Source organism: Schistocerca gregaria, chromosome 2 (genome assembly GCF_023897955.1).
Source record: "Schistocerca gregaria isolate iqSchGreg1 chromosome 2, iqSchGreg1.2, whole genome shotgun sequence".
NCBI classification, from domain to species: domain Eukaryota; kingdom Metazoa; phylum Arthropoda; class Insecta; order Orthoptera; family Acrididae; genus Schistocerca; species Schistocerca gregaria.
The window spans coordinates 941,591,710-941,615,076 of record NC_064921.1 but is presented as its reverse complement, the minus strand read 5'-3'; the positions used below and the strand labels follow the sequence as shown (position 1 = coordinate 941,615,076).

Below are 23,367 nucleotides of genomic sequence, written 5' to 3'. Positions count from 1 at the left end.
ATCTTGCGTTCTTGGGAACATACGTTGTAAAATTTACTGTAGAGCGCATTGCTCTAGACGAAGATGAAGTGGCTTTTCACAAGATTTTCCAGACACATGTTGATATCTGTTTTCCAAATTTTTGTTTGTTTTTGAAACTCAAATTATCTCCTTCCGTTGAAAAACACACGTTAACAAGCACTCTGATTATCACAGAAACTGCGCATCGACTAATTGAAGGAGAGATTAACGTAAGGTACTTTGAACTACAGTGGGAAGGAGTGCTTGGCACAGACACCATGCTCCATCCAGTAATGAAAGTTTTAAACATTTTCTCCACTATTCGGCACTTGGAACAAGTTCAAGGACATCTAACACAATACCGAGAACATAATAGCACTGAAAGCGGGTTTTGTGAAAAAATAGCATTTAGAACGTTTGACGTTTTTACTCTTACTATGTAGATATAGGTCAGACCCATTGCCACACAGTACACGGTGAATTTCAGCCTCATTATTTTCTTCTGCATTGGGAAACGGAATCACTGCCGTTGATTCGTCGTCGACGAGTTATATTTTCTAGTGGTTCGTGTCGCTGCCTCTTGGTCGCAGGGTCCCGGGTTCGCTTCCTGGCTTTTTCGCTCTGGACCTGGATGTTTGTGATGTCCTTATCGTTTCGTCTCGTCCACATCACAAAGAACTGCAAGTCACCTAGTGACTTCATATAGAAAGACTTCTACCATGAGGTTGAACAACCACCATTCATCATCATTAGCACTAAATTGATGAACTTAAGCTATTCGCACACTCAGAATCCGTGCGTACTTCTACTCTAAGACAAGTTATCGCTTGCGTATTTCCCAGCCAGTCGATTCTTATAGTTACGCGCCTCGTAATTCCATAGCGATCGAAGTCATGATATGGACTTCGAAAAGAGAAATAAAAGGTGAAAGGTGTTTGATCGCAGTATAATGGTAATGTCAGACGTAGAATCCGCTAAGGCGGCATCCGAGCGCGCACCTAACCGGCTGCAAACGACAGTCTGTCCCACGGCGGCTTTAACTTCCTAGGTAACCAGAACCTGCGTCCAACTTCTAACTCCAGCGAACTTGAGAGACCCTGATTACCGCCTGGCAGTCATAAAGGCCAGTAACTGAAGTGCTGAACTTAATGAAGCCACTATGATTAGGTCTGAATGGAAACTGTGTTCGAATATCTAAATCGCCTGATGCAGACAGTTACTTGGCTTAAATTATCCGGAGGGATCAGTTTGCGAATACCATCTTGTCAGTTCTTACAGTCAACAGTTTCTGTAAACCAGTGACTATAAATTTAAGGAAAACAAATTTTGCTTGTTTCCCCCCCCCCCCCCCCCCCCCCATTGTTGATAGGTATGAGGATGACTGTAGATCACAGTCGAAAACTTTACTTGTACCAATAAACCATTTATGGTCGTCCGGTAAATAAAAGAATGAAAACTGATTATTTTTTTACCGTTCTCAGATACGATAGTTACGTTGCATTTCACGACGATCTCGGTAAGCTATTCAAATTTCTTATAGTAATTAGAGGGAAAGCGGATCCTTGTTATCAGATAATAACCAGAAAAAAAAGACAGAGGGGAAACAAGATATCTCCACAATCTGCTCCACCGTAATAATTAAGTGTGTAAGATGTGACTGGTTGCTGAATTTCTGAGGACCTAGCAGCTTCGTAGAATTTAGCGATGATAAAGGACTGCGATACAAGTTCTTGTAATCTCTAGGTGGTTAAACAGAAGAATTATTAAAGTTTCTGGTGTAAGTTAAACATATTTCGAAGAAAAATTCGTGATACATCATCTCTTATCAAGTATAAAGTTGATTTGAACGCAGGAGGGCTTTGCTACGGTTGATATTGTCACAAGTGGTGGTCTGCCTTCATCTAGCCTATGAAATAGCTCATGACGTCAGGAATTGAGGGACGCTGTTTAACATGGAATAGGGAGCTTTCCTATGCGCATAATTTTTTTTATTTTTTGCCAGAAGAGAAAGTGGTTTTAAAGTGCTGACAATCCTTTGAACCACCAGTGACTGAAGAGAAAACAATATTCGTTCAAATGGCTCTGAGCACTATGGGACTTAACAGCGGAGGTCAGCAGTCCCCTAGAACTTAGAACTACTTAAACGTAAGTAACCTAAGGTCATCACACACATCCATGTCCGAGGCAGGATTCGAACCTGCGACAGTAGCGGTCTCGCGGTTCCAGACTGAAGCGCCTAGAACCGCTTGGCCACTCCGGCCGGCCAATATTCGTGATTTATGCACTAAACACGGAGAAATTTCGTTTATCCGAGTGAAAATATAAATTTCTTCACGGTGAAAACATGTTCAAATGAAAGATATGATATTAAAGTGACGATTACAAAGTTGAACCTGGCTGTGAACAGACAGAAGTATGTTGATACAAAAACCGAAGGCCATTAAAGTCCTGGGGCACAGAAGACGATCGTCATGTACAGCACAGCACAGGCGAGAATGGTGTGTTGAGCGCACGACTGTCACACGAGCGCCTCAGTCGAGAGGTACTACGTAGTTCTCTGGGTGTGGTCAGGAAGTGTGGCTTCGCTGAAGCGTTCAAAGCAATGGCTGGTGGAAGGCCACAAGCATTTCCTTCTCGATCGTGGCCCATTAGAGGTTGTGGAGTATCCCGCATCGACCTTAAGTCCTGATCTTACATCTTTTCCTTTCTGGTCGCGGAGTTGGGTAAGATAACAGCTGCCTCACCCTTTACAATGGCATAGGGAGCAAATGTGTACGTGGTGGAATGCTGATCGAGGTGTAATTGAAGAGCTTTACAGGAAGTACTCAAATATCGTATAATGTTACGCAAGTTAGTATTCTAGGTTGCTACTCAGACCTATCGTAACTGGCAACAGTGAGAATGTAGTACACATTATAAAATTTTCGATATGCTGGAGAGTGGATGTGAGTCAGCTCTGAAGGGATTGCTCACCCCCCCCCCCCCCTCCTGCTCTCTTCAACAAGCTGTCAGATGATTCAGATGAGTCTTGTTCCATCAAGTATCATCTCAAGCCAGGGGCAGTATAGTTTTCTTTAATTACGAAGATACCGGTAGGAGTGGAGACCCTAATTAACCATGCACGGTAAAAACAGTGAGCTGAACGTTCTAAGTGTCACTTTTTTGCGATTTCATGTCAGGTAACACATCAATTGATTGTATCAGTGACGAGCCGTGAGCACGACATTTTGAAGAAAAGTAGTAAGTAGTAATATTTGTTGCAAGCTAATTGTCAGAGCGATTTCGCTTGTGATAACAGACATTGTTCAAACCACGAAATGTGAACTTCGATATATACTAGTAAGGGTACTAATGTCCACCCTGTGGAACACCCCAGATATATCATCATAGAACAGAACGCTGTCCGCATCATATCTGTTTTTGCGTGGATCCAAATTACAGTTGACAGTTGGGCACACTTACCGCTCCTTCGTTACTCACACACCATCAAGGCTGCAGGAGCAACAGTTATCCGATTGCGTACTGAAGCCGTTCATACGTTTCCCTTCAACTTCGTTGTTGTTGTGGTGGTCTTCAGTCCTGAGACTGGTTTGATGCAGCTCTCCATGCTACTCTATCCTGTGCAAAGCCTCTTCATCTCCCAGTACCCACTGCAACCTACATCCTTCTGAATCTCCTTGCTGTATTCATCTCTTGGTCTCCCTCTATGCTTTTTACCCTACACGCTGCCCTCCAGTACTAAATTGGTGATCCCTCAATGTCTCAGAACATGTCCTACCAACCGATCTCTTCTTCTAGTCAAGTTGTGCCACAAGCTCCTCTTCTCTCCAATTCTATTAAAAACCTCCTCATTATTATGTGATCTATACATCTAATCTTCAGCATTCTTCTGTAGCACCACATTTCGAAGGCTTCTAATCTCTTCCTGTCTAAACTACGTTACTGAATTAGCTTTGCAGGATTGTAAAGGCCTGGTCACTTCTCTGTTCTCAACAGCTGATAATTTCGAACGTTCCGTTGGAAAGAAAATAAATAAATAAATAAACATCTAAACGGATCGTAACGGTGAAGTTATCGGCATCAGTTGTCTGCAGCTGACGGCGGTAGACGGGATCTGTTCTCGGAGAGCGATATATCGGTGAACAGAATAGCAGGCGCGTCTAAGCTCTTTCTTTAGTTGATTGTTGCTGTGGTAGTACTCTTATACGTTGACTAGCTGTCAACGACTTCGTTATTCGGATCAAATTGTAGAGACTGTGTTTCACAGTAGAGCTTCCATGAAGAGATGAGGTAGTAAGGGACGCAAAGCTTGAGGACGAGTCCTGCTTGGGTAGCTCAGTCAGTAGATCACTTGCCAGCGGGATGCGAAGATCCCGAGTTAGTGTCGGTCCGGCACACAGTTTTAATCTCCCAGGAAGTTTTATTCTGTACTATTGCTGGCTCTGCACTTTCCGTGTGCAGTATCGCAGTTTCTCTAGAGCTGAGGCAGTGAAAGGGCACTGGATTTATCGTAAGTTTTAGCTCGAGCTGTTGAAAACGCCAATCCCTCAACCGACGTGCATGACCGAAAGTTCCCTCATAATGACCCGCACTATATGACGAGGAGGGCATAAAGGCTCAAAACGGCCTCTTCCCATTGTTCCCGGCGCAGTTAGCGCCGGGTATCGCATAATAAACGAGACTCTTAGCATACGTAACGAGCGCGTTAAACGGCGAACGCGCCGGTCCAAGCGCGGTGAGCCCTGCTAATCCGAACGGCGACGGGACGTCGCTAATACGGCTCGGCGCCACACGTAGTCACGTGACACACCGCCTCACTGCGGCGCTGGACCCCAAGCAGCCTTGGGAGCGAATTAGTATTTGCATCCAGGTGGCGCGGCAGCGCGTCGCTCTGATGCGGCAGTCTTGATACAGTGCCCATCCAAAGAAACAGTCCACAGCGCTGCAGTCATACTTGGGTCAATTTGCTACCGTTTTCAGCCCTTCCGACTTGACAGCAGTCTGTCCGCATCTCGTGGTAGTGCGGTAGCGTTCTCGCTTCCCGCGCCCGGGTTCCCGGGTTCGATTCCCGGCGGGGTCAAGGTTTTTCTCTGCCTCGTGATGACTGGGTGTTGTGTGATGTCCTTAGGTTAGTTAGGTTTTAGTAGTTCCAAGTTCTAGGGAAGTGATGACCATAGCTGTTAAGTCCCATAGTGCTCAGAGCCATTTGAACCTTGACAGCAACGTCTGACCGATGGAGCATCCGTAGTAATCCACTACGCAATTTATGTAAAGGTGACTTCAGAATGAATATACGTACTACGGTGTCGTCCAGAGATGGCGGTGTCACACCGAAGTCGGAAACATACGTCGATAGCACAGACATTACCTATGTCGCGCCACAATCAGCAAGGAAGAAAAGGAGAGGCTGAAGCGGGCATATCCTCTCTCTCAGCACAGCAGCGCCCTCGCTCGGAGGTCAGTATAGAGCCAAGCAGAGCAGCAATCTGGCCCAGTTTGTGACCTCCACTGAAGGAGTCAGTATCATCGAGTAGGATTAGAGAGTAAAGTCCCAGACGAAAATGTACTTTTGTGAATTTTGAAAAGAGAAGAGCTGTAATTGAATACATCAAGTGATGCTTTAACAGTCAGTGACAGCTGTGAATAATCAAGCGCTCCCTTGGAGGACCGTGTTAAGTTTAGTAAATTTTTGAATCATTCAAGTAATAAAATGAACTAATTACACACGTAGCCCGCCCGGTTGGCCGTGCGGTCTCACGCACGGCTTTCCGGGCGGGAAGGAGCGTCTGGTCCCCGGCACGAATACGCCCGGTGAACCGGCCAGTCTGTGAATGGTTTTTAGGCGGTTTTCCATCTGCCTCAGCGAATGCGGGCTGGTTCCCCTTATTCCGCCTCACTTACACCATGTCGGTGATTGCTACGCAAACAAGTTCTCCATGTACGTGTACACCACCATTACTCTACCACGCAAACATAGGGGTTACACTCGTCTGGTGTGAGACGCTTCCTGGGGGGTCCACCGGGGGCCGAACCGCACAGTAACCCTGGCTTCGATGTGGGGCGGCGGAAAGGTTAAGTGGACTGCGGTAGTCGTCGTGGGTTGTGGACCACTGCGGCGGGGACGGAGCACTATGGGAGTTAACTTCTGAGGTCATCAGTCCCCTATAACTTAGAGCTACTTAAACCTAACTAACCTAAGGACATCACACACATCCATGCCCGAGGTAGGATTCGAACATACGACCGTAGCGGTCGCTCGGCTCCAGACTGTAGCGCCTAGAACCGCTAGGCCACCCCGGCCGGCTTTTCCGTTCACAGATCAAAAAGTTCTTTCAGTCTTTCTTCGTGGTGCTTAAGGTTACCGTTTTCTACAACGGTGGTGCATTGCATTATAGGCTTCAAATATAAATCAATGTAGCGGTTACAAATAGCTATAATTAATGTATAGCGATACATAAAGAAGAATTACTGACAGTAAAAGAAAGTTCAGTTTTTACATACTTCACAGGTGTTGTTCACGAGTTCCCTCGGTCACACGGTCAATATCTAAATGATGATCCATTTCACGTACTGATGCGAGTGCAGCAGAAATGTGGTACTGGTTTCGGCAAAGGAGACATGTGTACAACGTCGTTCACGTAACTCCATGATAAGAACTTCGTGGGCACCAGTTCCGGAGCCCTAGGTTGCCAAGTCCAGAGTGCAGCGTCGTTTCATCCAACAGTCTGGGAGCTTTTGCGGTATTTACTCATGTAGTAGTAAAGTGTATGCCTGGAATTCGAAAAGTCAAGAAATTGAATCGCGGTCAGAGTTTGAAATTCTTCAATCTGCCTTTACCCCAGCCTACACCTCTGAGACGTGAAGATGTACCAGGAACGACACATGGTTCGACTTCCACTTTGCAGTGTAAGTCTCCTTTCCTAGATACAATTAGTGGGGTAGTTCAGGGGCATACAAACAGCTGAGTTCGCCAATTCCAAGACGCGCATCATGTGGCCGAATATCCCTCTTACCTCAGGCCAATCAAGCCAAAACAACTTTTTTTTTTTTTCTTTTTTTTTGGGAGTGTGTAGTGTTTTTAATGCGCGAACATCGATACGCCTGTTCCATCGTGCTGAAACAGGTCATCCATCTAATCTTTTTCAGTCTGTGACATTAACCATTCCTCAAGCATGTACACGTAAATATTTGTTGAAACACGAAGAAAAGTGGTCCATACAATTTTTGTGCTAGCATCGCACAGAGCACATTAACTATCAGGGAGTCACGCTTATGTTCAGTTACACACGGAGGCTTTTTTGTACTCGATATTCGAATGTTGTCCCAGTTAAGTTTGCCACTTACGTGAAAGGCTGTCTCATCGCTAAAAACGAAATGTCCAGCAAATGCTTCATGACTTCCAGTATTGCTTCGCCGCTCATGTACGAGCTTCAGATTCACTATGCTTGCACAACGATCGAAATTTTGAACTTTCTTTCACTTTCTCTATAATTTTTATTGATGTGTCGCTATGCGTTAAATAGTTAGATCTGTATGTAACCTCTGTACTCATTTTGGGCTGTCTTGTATACTGTGAACTGTAATGGTCCCATATCGCTACTCCCTTGTGGATCGCACAATAATATTCTTAAGCCAGATTTCATTCCGGTAACCGTGACATGTTATATTACCAGTAACTCTTCTTTTCAGCCACTAAACTGTATAATATTCTGGACCCTTGTTTTTAATTCAATAGTTGACATTGCTAATTGTGGCGAGTGCCTTTCGGAAGTTGAGGAACATGGCTTCAACCTGGTTACCGGTAACCATTACCTTCTGTTCTCACGGGCTAACAGAATGACCTGGTTTCGCACGATCGTTGTATCCAGGATCAATTTTGGTTCATAGGAGAGATTTTCGTTCATGATTCAAGTAAGTTAAATAGGACTACAGTTGTGTGCCATGCTTCGTTAACTTAAATTCATAGATTCTGTGACAGCGATAACGCGCCTAGCAAAACCATGTCATGTGAGATTAAGATAAAAACAAACAGCTTTTAGAGACTTAACATTCGTTAGGTCGTCGTAGATGGCTCTACATTGTTAATGTATATGCAGGAACCAGTATAACAGTTAATGCCGGAACACTCGCAGTAAATTGTTGATGTGGATATTCCATGGTTGATAAGTCAGCTCTTCACCTCAACATTTTTCTAAGGTGCCATTCAATTATTAGGGCCGGCCAGTGTGGCCGGGCGGTTCTAGGTGCTTCAGTCTGGAACAGCGCGACCGCCACCGCCTCGGACATGGATGTGTATGATGTCCTTCCGTTAGTTAGGTTTAAGTAGATCTAAGTTCTCGGGGACTGGTGACCTCAGATGTTAAGTCCCACAGTGTTCAGAGCCATTTGAACCATTTTTGAATAATTGGGTTTAGATGTCTGCAGATATCTCCTGCCAGTCTTCCTGCAACGGACCGGTGTTGTGCAACTACTGTGGGAAGGATTGATTTCGGCGTCTTACTTCAACGATTTTGTCATTCACACCGAGAGATGTACAGTTAGTGTGAATTTGGGCTCCGTGGGTACAGCGGGTTTGGTTCACTAGCTTTTCCGTAAAATAACACTGTTGTTATGAAAAAGAAAACTGAGAAATTCCTATCACAACGTGAATCACAGAGAAGTTAACTTTGTTACGTTTGGCAGGTTTCCGCTTTCAGTTTTCAAGAGCACTAGGTTTACGGAACCACAATCAAACCAGTAAATGCGGGTTTGCGCCAGACCACCACTTTTCTTTTAGGAGTGGTGTCTGTTAGCTAATGATAGGCCAGTCTGACGCAAATTTACTCTCTTCCTAAGCTATCTCATGAACAAACACTCATGACGGCTTGTGTGTTCCGGACTGGCAACAATATTCACTGGACAGCGCCCTGGGTCTGTATTCGGGCTGAATGAGTTTCCTACAGGTATCTAGCCGTCTTGTTTTCCTTCATGCGTCGCCAATACTGGGATGGATTATGTCAGGTAAACTCTGTGGTGATTTGTTAAACAAGACGACACCGATTTCCCTATCACCTCCTTTAATCTCCTCGCCGCCGAACAATGATAAAAGCCAGCTTTTCCAATTTCCGAACTGGGACAGGAATGCAGAAAAACGTACAGTTTTAGCAGTATTCTTCTAGTTGCACCGTCGAGTTAGCATTTACTGTAAGTACGGAAAGAGATCTGTCGTTATATTTCGTTCTGTTATAAAATCACCTCTTTTTACAAACTCCTCCTTCGTTAGTTGGGGGCTAGAGAAAAATAACCACAGTATAGTTTCATGTGTTTGTTTCCAGTGTGATATCACATACGAGCTCGCGACCCGGAGGTAGTGTATCCACATCCAAGTGGGAGAAGAAATTGTCTGTCTCTGAATTAAGTCCATAAGAGGAGAAGAGCAGCATATGAAAAGTTCATAATGGTAACACTTTCGCTAATGTCTTGGGCACGATTCACCTCGGTTACGGAGAGCGTCGGATAGAGTGAGACCATTAAATGCTGCACATGTTCCACGTGCCAGGAAGTACGTCAAGCTTTGAGATACCATTAGCACTTTCAGAGAATAGCAGTCGGTCTTTCCTTGACTCCACATTTATTGCATTTCAAACAGGACAGACCAGTACCCAGTATATTGCACCGCACTGAAGTTATGTATGAAACACGCCGTTCATAAGTCACAGGAAGACTGGTAAAGGGAATAATTCATCCCGCTGTACACCTGTCTCTGGTGGTTCATTGGTAAAATTTTACCAAAGGATGTAGGATTCCTGTGTAATCTGTTAATCTTAAAAATTTTGTGCACTATTGAGGATACTAAAATGCAGTAGGTACTGGGAGATGAAGGAGCTTGCACAGAAGAGAGTAGCATGGAGAGCTGCATCAAACCAGTCTCGGGACTGAAGACCACAACAACAACAACAATGTTCGAAAGAGGATACGCTCATTCCACTTTTCTGTTCGGTACGAATGTTAGAACTCGTTCACCACGTTCACTTCACCTTTCTTTTTCACCCGCTCTGTTTATGGGATTTGCAATCAGAAATATAGGTCTTATCCTGGAGATTGCATCAATAGTAGCAACGTACATGGGGCAGTGGGCAAAACTGGTTGAACAGTTGTGACTCTGAGATGCTAATAACATGTCTCGTCTCTATATTTCGTTACAGATGGAGGTGATGTAGTGACTAACATTCAGGTCTCTTCAGTAAGAGAGATACAAGATTCCGGCCGATTTTAGGGATTTCTGTCTTCTGTGGACTTCTTCCGCTAACCTGAATCTGTGCTGTGACTTTAATGATCTACTTGTTGACGGAGGGTTAAAAATTCATATTTTCTTTTTATATCCTTACCTGCGTTTTCCTGTCGTTTCTATAATGCAGCCACTTATCTAAGCGTTTTTTTCGGAATCCATTCACTTTACAACTAGTTTACGAACTTGTACTGAAATCCACTTCTGCTTTGACTTCATTATTCATTCATCTTCGTAACACTAGAAACAAATTTAAACTTTTGCAGTGCTGAAAAGCTTTTCCTTTGTAAATCGCAATTTACTTACTACTGCGGCAAATTTTTGTACTTTCATGCTCATGTGGTACTCACGTAACGTCACGATTACGAAGAAAACGTAAGTGGGTCCTTTAGTGAGAACGCTGTGTGGAGTGTTGGCAGTTTCATCTTTACGAAGTTTTCCGAGGGATATAGCTTGGGCGATAGCATCAACCGTTGGTTCCACTTTTAGATCCCGGAAGGACAAGAGTAATTTAGTGGAACAGCGCAGCTTATCTGATGGGCCGTGAAGGGCTTGTTCCACTTCCATCGTTGCGCAAGCGAAAGGGGTAGGGTCCTTTTTTTCTCCTCGGTTTCATTTTCACAAATGACAAATAGTGTGATCTTTCTAGAGTCTCATCTAAGACGGTAAGAAAAGAACGAATTGAAGCACAGTACATTTGTGTACATCTCTTCTTCACGGTGTTCGTTACATGATTTATATTTGTACATCGCACTTGTTTTGACTTTGTCGGATCGAAAATCCACTGCTTGAGAGATAAATGTCTGTTCGTGGACTGCAGTATGGTATGTGAACGTACAACGTATTAGTAGGAAGGTATGTAAGCACCTTCTCTCGAATCAGTGCAAGAACATTTCTTTAGATTGCAAGACGTGTAATACAGATTTATATTAATGACAAATACTGTCACGTCTAGACAAAATGTGCTCACTGTTTCACGCCTGCTTATATCATATTGCACTTTTTCGTTAGCCGGAGTTTCACTTGAAACGTCACATTGATGAGAGATTTGAACTGCGGATTGAGTGCTGTAAGCCTTAAAAAGAACATCTTAGTAGAGAATGTTTCTCTGCAAAAGATCAACTGTGCGGATAACAAGTGCCGAGATACTTACGCATTCGCGTCTGTTAATTCAAAGAGGCTAAGGCATGCCCCATGCTTGTGGTGTACACGTTAATATTTTGAGTGCGCTCATAATAGTGCACACGCCAGTGTATTCGACATGGCGAATTCACGCTTGCGCAGTGGCAAACTTTACGAAGGCAGTTAGATGGTATTCTGAAGCTGAAATCATTTTCATGAGCAGAATTTACGCAAAAACTGATAATCAGGAAGTTTACGCCACCACCTCTCCACGCTTTGCCGCCCAAAAGCTGGCAGTGGAAATTTCCCGCCACCAATGTTCGGTTTACCTCCGCTTCGAGCGCAAGCGCACAGTCATGCATTAGAAACCTTGGCTACGGAGGCGGAACAATTACATTTAAGATGCATTAAATGCAAGTTGTGACTGTGAGAGAGTTCACTTCAGATTATCACACTGGCATAGAAGCTACCATCATCCTCGACATTACAATGCAAAAGCTCGTAACTACGAGAGGCGTCCAGTAAGTAATGCAACACATTTTTTTTTCTGAAATCAGGTTAGTTCTGTTCGGGATTTCAGTACACCATGTTATTCCCCACTCGTTTGGCTTGAGACCACTGTTTTTCAACATAATCTCCGTTCAGTGCGACGGCTTTGCGTCACCTTACTAGGAGGGCCTGTGTGCCCCATGGTACCACTCGACTGGTTGGCGTCAGAGCCAATGTCTTTCAGCATCAATAACCGAATGCCGGACATTTGCCACGCCGGACATTTGCCACACTTGCCCCTTCGCCAGGTAGCTTGCGTAGCGACCCATCAGGTAAGGGACGCCCTTCCTCGTACTGCTTCTGTCCGCTTTCAAACCGCCGCCTCCACATCTTACTCGATACAACAAGTATGTAAGGGACCTTCTTCGACATCTTGGCGAAATACACAGTTTCTTTTCCGAAATCTAAATATTTATAACTTTTGGGAAACTAAAGCAGTTCTGACGATTATGTCAGTATGTAATCAGTTTTTGTAAGTATAAATATAGATACCTCTGTCTGTGCGGTAGCTTCCTTTCACGGTTAATGATTGCGATAGAAACAGTCCATCACCAATGGAGCAACAAGAAAGGAACGATGTAAAGAGAATGCGAATGTACGCTAATCATTTCTTTTTGATCACTGCATTTGTGCCTACTTTAATTACTACAACTGCATGCCGAAAAGACAACAAGGAAAGAAGAAATGGGTATGCGAATGTTTGAAAAGAAGAACGACATACTCCATATTAATTTTCTCTCTAAAATCCGATATCCCTTGCGGCGAAACATTAGTTAATAAAAGTGTAGCGGGACAATGTTAGAAACATGACTAAAAGTATGTTCATAAACGGAGATAAGAACATCTATGATTGACATGTCATCGAAATTCGACGTACAATTTTAAAATGTTAGAAACAAGAAAATGAAGTAATACAAAATGCTTTGCCTGCAACGTACGTTGTTGTTCTACATTGTCTATCTCTGGTATTTACGGGGTCACAGAGAAAGCATCATAGGTTTTGGAGGGAAAAGCCGTAATTGTAATGATCTCCACAACAACAGAAACAAGAACCACAACGTAAGGAACCTCTCCCTGAGCACGCATTGCGTTCTACGTATTGCAGCCTTCATTGGGCCAAGCAACGGAAGTCGGATGGTGCGAGATCCCGGCTGTAGGACGGATGAGGGAGAACAGTCCAGTGAAGTCTAGTGTGCCCCCTTCGGGTACGCATATTTGTCTGAGGCACGTTTCAATGTAGCAAAAGTCACAGCTGTTTGTGGCTGGTACGCGGGAGATTGGACACGTTCGCGAGACAGACCCTCGCCCAACGACTAACCGTGCTTTTGTACTCTGACAGGTCTCCCTAGACATTCTGCAAGCGCCTGTGAATATCTGCGACGCTCTGGTTTTCCGCCAAAAGAAACTCTTTGACAGCCCTCTGCTTGGAACGCATCTCCGTTACAGACGCCACTTTCAGGGCCACGTGTAGCACTGTCACCTTACGTAACGTCACGAAAGTATAGGAGCTGTCGTGTGACTCCAGTCGGTTAGACCGGGTGCAAGTCTTTCGATTTGTCGCCACTTCGGCGACTTGCGCGTCGATGGGAATGAAATGATGATGGTTAGGACAACACAACATCCAATCCCTGAGCGGACAAAATCTCCGACCCAGCCGGGAATCGAACCCAAGCCCTTAGGATTGACATCCTGTCGAGCTGACCACTCAGCTGCCGGAGGCGGACACTATAGGAGCTGAAGCGGGAATATTCCACGATGCCCCTCAAGTAATTCCGCATTTTTTCAACCGAAGTTTACCGAGGAACAAAATGTTTCATTACTTTTAGAACACCTTTGATACAACACCTTTGATACAACACCTTTGATACAACACCTTTGATACAACACCTTTGATACAACACCTTTGATACAACACCTTTGATACAACACCTTTGATACAACACCTTTGATACAACACAACACTTTCCTTACACAGCCATTAGTAGCGGTAGCAGCGAAGGCGATTCTACACGAAGTTTAAATTGGGTAGGGGTGGCATTTCGTAGACTGAATGCAAGCTGTGGCGCGTTTTCTAGCAGATTTTCAGTCAGTCACTCAATTTTACATTTGAAAAAAATTGCAGCGTATGTTATGAAATACATGTATTACTCTGAGGTACTAATTTTACATCACTTTTATTGGAGTATTCACTTGCTGTCTCAAAGTCTGCTGTTTAACTGTTCAACGGGAATAATTGATTATCCTTGGACTCGCAGTGTTCCGGAAATGGATTTTAGCTGGTAGATTGGATTTCAGGTGTTCCGCTTACGTCGTACATTTTTCTGTGCACTGTTTTCAGTGTGCCGCGAGTCGTTCCCCTCTCACAGTACCACCGTCCGAAACTGTTGTTTAAGAACTGCTGAAGCGTCTTGATATTTTTTTAAAGGAACCAAGGCAGGGTTCGCCTGAAGATTGTAAAAAAAAAAGCCGCGAACATGTCTGACTCTTTATATATAAGTGTTCTATGTTAGACGGCTCTAATTACCAGTTTCGGCCTACTGGCATCACCAGGTCGTGCAGTTTTACAGGAACTGTGAGTTAGTAAAGGAGGTGCGAAATTACATTATTTTTGATTTCTTCACTTACGATCATGACTAACAATTGAATTCAGATGATAAATATAGTCATTTCATTCAAGCTTTACATTTCTGTATGAAACGTCAGAGAGCTCTTCCACATAAAATTTTGCATACAAAGCTACTCTGCACTTGTCGTATCATTCATCACATTACATCATCTTTCAGTGTACGTTTCTGCACGATTGACTGTTAAGTACATCACATGTAGCTGTCTTATCCGGAAGTGTCACTCTTCCTGGTGTCTCAAATGGGGAGATTTAAGGAAGTACACCGAAAGATGAAGTGAAGCTTTGAATGATACGTAAGACAACTGTAGAGTAGCTTCGTGCGTCGCAGTTTGTGGAAGATCCCTCTGAATTTTCATATAGAAATGGAAAGTTGAGTAAAGTAGCTAAATTTATTTTCTGATTTCACTCATTGGTCATACTCGTAAGTGAAGAGGAGTCAAAAATAACGTGAGTAATTTCACAGCTCCTGTACTGGTTCACAGTTGACGTAAAACTGTTCGATCTGATAATGACAGTAAGCCGAAACCGGTAATGTGAGTTGTAAGACTAACGTGATAAAGACGGACATCTGCAAATAAATAGGTATCTTAAGCGAGAATTGCTGGATACATGTTTGAACTCACGATAGGCGAACAGCCGCAAATACTGGGAGAAGAAACGAAGACTAAGAAAAATACCTGTTTCTCGAGGCCATTCGACTGTTACAAATTACATTTTGTCTTTCGTAACTGCAGCAGTTTGGAGGCTGCAGGGTAGCTCGTGGCTAGGATGTTTATCTCGCTAGAGCAAATTAAAGCTATCGTTTCCGGCTAGTGCTTTTTAGGTTTGTCTCCGTAAGTCACCTTGAAGTCTTAACGGGCAATAAGCAGGAATCAGAGCGTGTCGTCCTTAAATTGATGACAATCGAAGTGCAAGCCATTGATTCAAAACTTTTCTGCCATCACATCTACAATCTACAGACCACTGCAAAATTCTTAGCAATTTTTCAACAGCTATACTTTAAGTTCCACTTTCGTTAGAAACATGGCTCGGACTGCTTTCCCTGTCTACAAATAAAAGTAACCCGGTCTCTCTGATAATACTTGCACGATTATCGGTATCGGTTGCATGATATGGTTCAAATGGCTCTGAACACTATGGGACTTAACAGCTGTGGTCATCAGTCCCCTAGAACTTAGAACTACTTAAACCTAACTAACCTAAGGACATCACACACATCCATGCCCGAGGCAGGATTCGAACCTGCGACCGTAGCTGTCTTCGAAAATTAGAATCCATTCGTTAGCCCATCCCAACGAGTTGACGCATTGGTTACATTTTTGGAAGGAGCAGGATTCAGATCCACATCCGAGAATATGAGACCAGTTAAAGATATTGACTAAATTATTCCTTCAAAAAGTCACGATCGTATATGTTCCCCTTCCGCCCCACAATTCTTGCCTAGAAGAAGTCGAGCCCCCACCTTTTAATGTCTTCAGTGTGACGGACCATTAACTGTGCCTTTTCCTTTGCCTGCGTTCACAGCCTATTATGCCTTTCTATGACGATATCAATGGAAATTCTTGTTATGATATTTTGTCGACCAGTTCGACGCAAAGATATACAGGCAGCTGACGCAAGGACGTATTGAAACTCTGGCGTGGTTAAAGCCCTTTGCAAGAAAGCAGCGCTTGATCATAAGGTGGTGGAGGCGGCTCAGACATCACGTACATGGTGGTTGGGTCGGCAGTGACCTCCCACCCTGCACTTTCTGACGCTGGTAACTGATGTCAGCGGCCGCACGCTCTCACCTGGCCACGGACATTGTACAGTGTTGTCACCAGGAAGTGCAGACCGAGCTCACGAGGAAATGTCAAAACGCACATCTGACGTAAGAGCTTTGGCGTTTCCTTGAAACAAGTATTGCGACACATGTCACTGAGGAGATCAAAAGGCAGAAAAAAATATAAAACGGGTTGCTCTCTTTTGTTAGCTTTCACGTACTTTGGGATTATTATTATTATTATTATTATTATTATTATTATTATTATTATTTGGAGGGATTTAATAGTAAAAATATCATCCAGTTCGTTTGCAAGACACACACAAGATAAAATTCAGATTGGACCAGTTTAGAGTTAACCAATATCATTCTGAATGAATTTCTGCATGCTACTTGCTGTTACCACACTACTTCAGTCTTTTATTTTTGGAGTTAGTCCTAAATCTGACTCTGGTTCTGCATTTACCTTCTCTACACCTTTTAACTGGCTGTACATAAAATCAATTAAAGCACTTAATTTGTCAGTTGCAGAAGTCCACTGAGGATGGACGACGTATCTAGGCAAAACAGGGATGGGTAGAAAAGGAAAACAGTGTTTCAAAAGGCAATTTTAAACAGAACCTCGCGAGGGGTGAACAAACGCAGAAAAGAATGTGAGTAGTCATTCTTTTTTATCTTTATGGACGACAGTCGCCGTTGCAACGTCAGTTTTGTATGACATATAAACCCTCTTATTGTATGAGCGTTTGTCACTCCTTGTCTTCATAATTTCTGAAAGTAACAGCTTACTGAACTATCGCTTCTGGTTTTCAGATACTTTTTTCCCGCACGTATCTTGATAGCCTTCAGTGCTCAGCCCTGAAATCAGACAGTTCGAAGAATATGTAGGTTACTAGTCACTCTACACATATCTTTAATAGATATTTTACGAATAACTTGTGAACCCGAGTTGTTCTATCCATTTCATACACAGTATTTACACTACCGATCCAGTAGTCTTATTCAGTGCTTAAACTGGAAGCAACTCAGCTGACCACCTGGAGGCAAACCATTAGTTGAACATGCAGAGGAAACCTCGCAGATCACTACTTGTAGACCATTTCGAGTAGATACCTACCTGTGGAACAGCCACGTTATTATCAGATCCCTGCTCCCTCCCTATCACGTACAGAAGCAACATAGTAACACCCATGTAAGAACATATTTACACAATCGCTACCAGATGTGCATTATTCCCTCCTCTTCGAGTAAACTGTATTGTCTATTACTCAAGTAGACATTGCCTAAGCGTCATCGGCGCTCACGATTCTGTCGCTTGTTCCACTACGAAAGAGTAATTTGTTGTTAATGATCTTACAAGCAGAAGACCTGATCTGGAGAACGTAAACATGTGGAAAAATACTGCTTACGTCAAATCTGTTAACTGAGTTCAAGCTTGCAACTCGTTTGATGAAAGCCTACATTTAGAATCTGGTGCAATATGTTTTAGCTCACCATTTTTCTTGAATTGTTTGAGACTACCTAAACCATTTCTATTTTGATGCAAAAGCATTAAGAGGGGATCAGTTTCAGAAAATTCAAAGCGTCAATATGTAAATAAATCCGTGAGAATAAAATATATCATCAAATATGGCACTTCGTTCAGGGAAGACGGTTGAGGTCGGTGAATGGATTGTGCGCTTGAAATGCCGTATGTCATTCGTGTCACGGAGACCTAATAATGCGTTTGCGTGCTGCATCGCGGCCCCCATATCTGTGTTGCGACACGGGCATTAAATTTACTGATACTGCACACCGCCCGGAGGCTAGAAATAGCCTTAAAAGCAGGTGGCGCTGCCCTGTTCTAGCACAGTTTCGTGTCACATTTTTGATTTGTGGCAGATAGCGAGCATTACTTGCAACAGAAAGCCAACAGAGGACACTTGGTAGGTGTGCCGTATAACCCAGTTAATTCGCTCTGTAGTCAGTTATATTATAACAAGGCACCTGTCGAACATTCCGGTAAAGGACTTTTAATGTCCTCCTATGACCGAATATTCGTAACGTATCTAATTTGAAATTTTTCGTCGCCTCCTTAACCTGAAAAACACGGATAAGGTAACAAACAACTTCTCAGATTACTTTGCAAGTACTACGTGGACCTCTGTGAGTGTTCCAAAGCATATTCAGGAGGCTCGCAGAGAAGACCATATGGTGCCAGTACAGTAGCTAGTCACTGGTGCTACAAAACTTAATAGCGAATGAGTCTGACGAATACAGCTACCCTGTCCTCTCCTACATTTCGATTCGAAAAACTACAGGCGAGGCATCCCTTCCATGTTATTTCATAATATCACGACTTACATGATCTGTGAAGGTACAATTTCATGCTCAGTTCAGAATCACGACATTCTAGAAGACTGGCAGATTCGTTACACATGGTTCCAGAAAAAGAGATAACATGCGAAAGAATTAGATTTTATAGGTTTGAGACATTTACATGCAATAGTTCTGTGTGTGTGTGTGTGTGTGTGTGTGTGTGTGTGTGTGTGTTTTGTAAGAGCAGCAATGACGATCTGTACCCTTGTAGGAAGGACAGAAATCGCGTTCATACTAAGAACAGGGGGAAACTGTTCACAAGAAAAGAAAACGTACGTGCAATGCTGCACGAACTTTACCAACATAAAACTTGCCTCTCGAGAAACGTATGTCGCAACTAGCTAAAACCTTGCAACACCACCGCCTCTGCCTGTCCCACGCACGTGACTTCTTGAATTCGTCAGTTCCTCGCACGTCACCTCTGTTAATTACCGTCTTTCTGCGAAACTTGCATGTGCAACACGGACGCTTTCTTTAGAAGCGTCATCCACTAATAGTCGTCCATACGACGGCCGTTGTTAACGAACATCGCCATCGGCAACTTTATTCTAATTGTAAAATGTAAACTTTCACGGCCGGAACTGTCATGATTAATAAAATTCTTCCGCCATGGGATGATAGCAACAGCGGACGGCGGCAACCGACAACGGCCAATTGCGCTCGCGTATTCAAAACATGTGACGTCACGCCTATGCGCGGGAGCACGCGAAAACAAAAATTTGCTGCAGTCAGTAGTGAGACAGTGTGTGTTTCGGAAGTTAACAGAAGCCACGAACCCCCTTGAAGATGTCCTCCGCAGATGGGGACGAAACGTTGGGTTACAATGCGAAATCCATCAGACCACGGCATAATAGCCCGGAAAAGAATTTTATTAATCAACTTTATTCTAATCCTTAACGTTCGTTAAAGCTACTAGCGTGGTATTCCCATCTCTAATTTCGCTGTTTGGACTGTTTTTTTATGACAGTGTCCAAAGGTAGTTAGCATAATATGCGAGCCATTGACACCTTCGGCATTCTGTGAGTAAACTGCACAAGTAGTAAATTTGAATGTCTTAACGGGAAAACGGATACGCAGTACCGTGAGGAAGTACCGGTCTTCATTTCAAAGTGGCGATTTTTATGTTGGCGGAGAGAGGATCTTTGTTATTGGTTTGCAAGGAAAATATTATCCAAGTTTTAACTTCCATCTCTGTTGCATTGCTATTTTCTTCATGTTTCGGTACAACTATTTCACAATAAACAAGCGACTGACATTTGTATTTTCTCTCTCCTCAACTATGGCGTTTGTATTGTATATTACGTGTGTGTGTGTGTGTGTGTGTGTGTGTGTGTGTGTGTGTGTGTGTGTGTGTGTGTGTGTGCGCGCGCTAAATGTTTCTCTCTAGTTATTGTCCCATAACAAAATTAGAAAGTAAACTCTACAGTTACACGTACTTTGGGAATACCATTAATTATAAACGCAGCTTTGGAGGTTTCCCTGTTACTACAATAAAATTGTAGGTGTCTTAAATGTCATATGTGCTAGCCTTGAACATCAGTGTAATAGAAATTTCAGAAATAATATTAGTGTCCTCTCCATAGGAGAATCTCATCTTCGTGCACCCATTACATCCAGCGTCCGATGTAATGCTTTTGCGAGTGAGGTGGCGCGTTTGTCACGCATTAGGGAAAACAGCGATTAAAATGCCATATGGTCATCCAGATCCAGCATGTGCCAAGTATCGGATGGTGGGCAATGTTACTACACCTGAGCAACGCACCTGCTCGCATGTAAGCATGAGACCACCGTGGCCCTTTCGCAGTGTGCACACTTGCCGTCAGCAAGCTATACACTCGGCGACTTTCTCACGTAGCAGACATTGCAGTCGTCTCTCCAGGCACAGATGATAAAGAATAACAGCGCATAGGCGTGTTTACTGTTGCGGTACTGCCTGTGTGAGTCATTCAGCTGTGACAGTAATGTTAGTCATCCAGAGTGATGCGAACCAGGACTTTGCACAGGGTACAAAGGCTTCACTTGAAACCTTACAGTGAACGTGGCCTAACCTACGCTTACGAGCAATAAAGCTGTGTGTTACGAAGAAAGACAATGCCATTTGGAGAAAACCGTAACCATTCTTGTTTCAATAATGAATATTCTGTCCAATATTGGGTGTTACATCCGTAGAGTTAGAAATGGAAACAAAAAGTTGATCATCGTGTCTGCAAGCCCCGTAACAGTCAAAATACTGGGAACAACAGAAACCAGTCACGTACGCACATCAACAAAAAATTTCCATCACCTCTTTATTTCGAATTTCATGACTACAAAAGTGTATGTATTCGATTGAAATGTGTCCAGAGCACCAAATAATAAAAAAAAATCTGTAGCGGCAGAATCGTTCGTTTCCCACGAGGGTTTTCCACAACACGCCCGAGTATCGTCAATACGTTGTGGTACGTCCCCTTTTCAAATGCAGGCTTGAATCCGTCGTGGCATACCACTGATGAGGTCATAAAGCCATTCCTGGTGCAAATTGTCCCACTGCCTTGCTTAGTGGCAGTCGTCCAAAAAAAAAGCTCGTTTTAATCGATGCCATACATGACGGATTGGGTTCGTGTCCGGGTAACAAAGGCATTTCCATTCTGGTGATCCAAGCATGTCGAAGGAACGTGCTCAAGAGCACATCACGATAAGCATGCTAGTTATCGTCCATCTAGATGAAATTTTTCTTTAAAATGTTGACAATACAGTCCAACTATTGGTTGCAGAATCTGTTCCCTGTACCGTAGGGCATTGAGAGTGCCGTCAACAACCACGAGAGGTTTACGTTAGCCCCATGTAACGCTATCCCGGAACATCACTCCATTACATTGTTGCACATGTGTGGGGCAAAGTGCTGGGGGCGTTGATATTACTGGATTGCCTTCAAAAATGTTGTGTGCTATTATCACAGTACAAACCGATCAGAGTTTCGCCTGTAAACAATACTCGTTGCCAGTCCTGGGACGTCCGTTCTGCATGATTTCTTGCCCATCTGTAACGGAGTCGATGGTGTTGTGAGGTACTATGTGGTTCTCGCCATTGTCATCCGGAAAGGGGATTCGCATCATGCAAACGTCTCGTTAACAGAGTGGTACGGTGCATGACGTCCTCTGGCCTGTTAGAACACCAGAATTCAGTTCTGGAGCACTCAGCCCAAGTTCCTTTGACTCAAAAGTCGTTGGTATCGACCAATTTTTGCACAGGTCGAACGTGGACGGCCTTGTGGTGTGTTCTCAATACTACTTGTCCATGTCCACACCACGTCAGTTTCACCCAGTTGCACTTCCCTGGTTAACCAGCCTTCTACACGTATCCTGATGGCAGAGACCCTATCATTGGTCTCTATTATCCATCGTGGCATGATGGACGTTCACTCTACAGCTCCAAAGGCGTCTCTAATGGGTCCCTTCTGCTGCTTTACTTTCAGTTGAAATTTTGCAATGTATTAGAGTGCGACGTTCTACCCGTCCTCACGGTAAGTGTATGTATATTTACAAGCAGCGTCAAGGGTGTCCTTCCGACCAGGAAGGGAAAGTCACAATAACACAATACCTGCGCTACGTATCACAGTGATGACACTTCTATTGATGTGTGTATATGGTCAAGAAGTATTTTTTAAAAGTGTGACAGGTCCTTGAAGACAACGGTTATGGCAGTTGTAAGAATATTTCTGGAAATGTAGCGCTGGTGCCACAACCTGACCATTGAAAATTTTTGTCTTCAACCCTTTATTTGGCAATGTTGCTCTTAAGTAACATCAAAACTGACGAGGTGATTTCTGTAACCTGTTCAAAGTTCCATCCTGGGTTGGACAACAGTGCTTGCAAGCAACATTTAATATTTCATGAACAGTGGTATTTTGTTGCCTCTGGTGAAATGTTTCTGAAAAGTGTGCATCCTTAGCAGACACGGTGTGATATTAGATGAACATCAGTTACCGGTGCACAAGTCTTTAGATTTTGCTGTGCTCTTTTTTCATTTGCTGTAAACACTGTTTATAAACGGTAAGAGGCAGTGTTGTAGATTAATTATTATACAAATTGGATGGACAAGAAGCCAAGAAGAAGAAAACTGTAGCTCCAGTGGCAATGAATGAATGATACACAAGTGATAGTTTCCCGCACTGGCCAGACTTTCAGCCAAAAAGGAAGAGATAGGAATGACCTTCGGAGGTATTGGACTGTAAATGGGAGAAAATGTGGCATTTTTCGGTATTTTGTACCAAAAGGGAATTGTTTTAAACCATTTCACATGAAATAGTGCAAAGTGGAACAAGTTTCTCAGCCAGGGAACAACACTAGTATTTATATTATTGAACACGTGCGCTTTTTGTGGGCAAGGATACTTCAAATCATTTATGGGAACCATGGAAACTCAGTGACCTGAAAGATTTTTAACAGAAAGAAACGGGATTAAAATATAACGTGGATATCGTGGTAATCAAAGACAAGGACGGGATAGAACATAAATAGAATTACATATTAATAACTTCATCTGCGACGGGCGTTGATACACTCCTGGAAATGGAAAAAAGAACACATTGACACCGGTGTGTCAGACCCACCATACTTGCTCCGGACACTGCGAGAGGGCAGTACAAGCAATGATCACACGCACGGCACAGCGGACACACCAGGAACCGCGGTGTTGGCCGTC

General features: G+C 43.5%; 1 protein-coding gene across 1 annotated transcript in view; it reads left to right on the top strand.

Annotated features, from left to right (window-relative positions):
• LOC126335384 (cAMP-dependent protein kinase catalytic subunit 3-like) overlaps positions 1-23,367 on the top strand; it is a 271,739-nt gene that overhangs the window by 14,532 nt on the left and 233,840 nt on the right. The gene's annotated exons all lie outside the window — the stretch shown is intronic.